At 35.2% G+C, this 2,635-nt stretch overlaps 1 pseudogene; it reads left to right on the top strand.

Moving 5' to 3' along the window:
- The first annotated feature begins 1,306 nt into the window (after positions 1 to 1,306).
- LOC143675636 (olfactory receptor 7A10-like) lies at positions 1,307 to 2,299 on the top strand (annotated as a pseudogene).
- The last annotated feature ends 336 nt before the right edge of the window (positions 2,300 to 2,635 follow it).

The following is a 2,635-nucleotide window of genomic DNA, read 5'->3' as shown; positions in this document are numbered from 1 at the left end:
TCAACTAAGTTTCTCTTCAGTTTTGCATGTGTGTATGCCATTCTTCCACAGCTTTTGTTGAGAAGATCTTACTTTTTCCATTAAATTGCTCTTGCCCCTTTGTTAAAGCCCAGTTGACTGTACTTGTGTGGGTTTATTTTTGAGTTCCCTAACACCAGTTTTTGTGTCACTGAGCTCTCACACATTAGTTCTTGTGTCTATTTCACCAATACAACATGGTTTAATCATTGTTTTTTTATAGTTAGACTTGAAATCAGGTAGTATTGGTTCTATGACTTTGTACTTCTTCAGTATTCTCTAGGAAATCTAGGAACTTTGCCTTTCTTTATAAACTTTAAAATAATTTTGTTCAATATCTACAAACTAACTTCTTGTGCTTGGGAATGGGGTTGAGTTGAAAGTATAGATCAGGTGGAGATGAAATAGCATATTAACAGTATTGGCCTTTCTAGCTATGCAGAAGGAAAAATTTTATTTAATTTTTTATTGTAGTAATATATGTACAACTTATATTTTCAGTCTAACCATTTTCAACAGGCAATTTAGTAACATTGATTGAAATAAAATATTGTGCTGACATCGCCAATATATTTTTCCTGACTTTTTCATCACATAGTGCAAAATAGCTGGTCAAATGATTTTTGAATGAAATAAAGTCTAAGAACATCTGAGGTGGAACATACTGCCTTGGGAGAAAAGTTTAAAACTATGGACAAGAAAGTCTTCTTAGCAATACCATCAAGGAGAAGAAGGAACTTTTGTTAATGCTATCATTTTCAGATAAAAGGCACTAAATCTCCATATAATTTATAAGAAATAATTTTAAAAAATAGAATTTGGTATTAGATAGGAAACAACAGCCATTTCACTTATCATTTTGGCCTCTGAGCCACTAGTAACAAGTATCAGCTAAACAGTAAAAACATTTGTTACCTGTAAAGGGAACCTTGTCCACAAAAAACCTCTCTGCATGGTACTGAAATTTAAAATTTGCCCAAACAAAACCAAGCATCACAAGTTATAATCATATTTCATCCTTCTTAAAAGTAACTGATTCCACTTCAAGGAAATGCAAAATAAATTTCAAACTTTTTTCTTCCCCAACAACTCTAGCACTTTTAACTAAATTTAAAGCCATAATGTCCCTTCTCTGACTTCTGTAATAAAATTACAATTTAAAAAAAAAGAAATAATTAAGTCAGTATATTTGCAATACAAACCATAGCATTTATATTCATTTGTTAAGAGCTGCTTGTACCTAAGCCTGCCTTGCTCTTGTCTCTGTTCCAGCAGTTTCATGGGTTACATGGAATTAGAGAATGAAATGTGTGTTTCAGAATTTATCCTCCTGGGACTTTCAGAAGACACAGAAGTGCAGCCCCTCCTACTTGATCTGTTCCTGATGATGTACCTGGTCACTCTCATTGGGAACCTGCTTATCATCCTGGCCATCATCTCAAATGCCCACCTACACAAGCCCTTGTACTACTTCCTTGCTCATCTGTCTTTTGCAGACATCTGTTTCACCCCCACCACTGTCCCAAAGATGCTGATGAACATCCAGAGAGCAAAAGCATAAGTTATGGAAACTGCCTCACCCAGATGAATTTTTTCATGGTTTTTGGACATTTAGACAACTTCTTCTTAACCGTGATGGCCTATGATCATTATGTGACCATCTGTCACCCACTGCACTACATGGTCATCATGACCCCTAGTCTCTGTGGTCTCCTGCTGCTGGTGTCATGGGTACTGAGTGTTCTGAACTCTCTTTTACATGGCTTAATAGTTGGGCAATTGACTTTTTTTACAGAGATTGAAATTCCTCACTTTTTTGTGAACTGTCTCAAGTAATCCAACTTGCATATTCTGACACCTTCCTCAATGACTTAGTGATGCATTTTGCAATGGGAATTGTGGGTGGTATTCCACTCACTGACATCCTTTTCTCTTACTCTAAGATTGCATGCTCTGTTTTAAGAATATTGTCACGTAGAGGCAAGTATAAATCATTTTCTACCTGTGGGTCTCATCTTTCCGTGGTGTCTTTGTTTTATGGTACAGCTTTTGGAGTGCATCTTAGTTTGCTGCTACCCAAAATGCAAGGGCGAGTGCAATAGCTTCTGTCATGTACACAGTGGTAACTCCCATGCTGAACCCCTTTATATACAGTCTTAGAAACAAGGACATAAAGGATGCCTTAAAAATAATTTCCTGCTGGAACTGTCACTATGTAAGGATCCTTCATCTCAAGTTCAGAAATTTACTCTTCATTGAGATGTTAAATATTGTGAAATGAAAATCAAATTACTTTTATCACTGTGAATAAAGTTAATATGCTATTTGCTTTATTACTAGAATTTTATCTCTATTTTTCATCCAACAGAAACCATTATATATTTTGTATTTTCTTTAAATCATTTGACATCCAGGAATATATCCCCAAGATTCAATATTGAGCCAAACTGTTCTGCCTGAATATTCAGTGGAAAATGTTTAACACAGGTCATTAGGGACATATGAAATTATTGTAATTACTGGAGGTGCTGAGGTGCATTGCTTCCTTGAATGCAGAAATAAACTACTCTTGTGTTATATGGTTTTTGGGAAAAACATTTATCATTTCAAATGTTCT

Source organism: Tamandua tetradactyla, chromosome 3 (assembly GCF_023851605.1).
Source record: "Tamandua tetradactyla isolate mTamTet1 chromosome 3, mTamTet1.pri, whole genome shotgun sequence".
NCBI classification, from domain to species: domain Eukaryota; kingdom Metazoa; phylum Chordata; class Mammalia; order Pilosa; family Myrmecophagidae; genus Tamandua; species Tamandua tetradactyla.
Note: the sequence above shows the minus strand (reverse complement) of the source record. Positions and strands in the feature narration are given on the sequence as shown.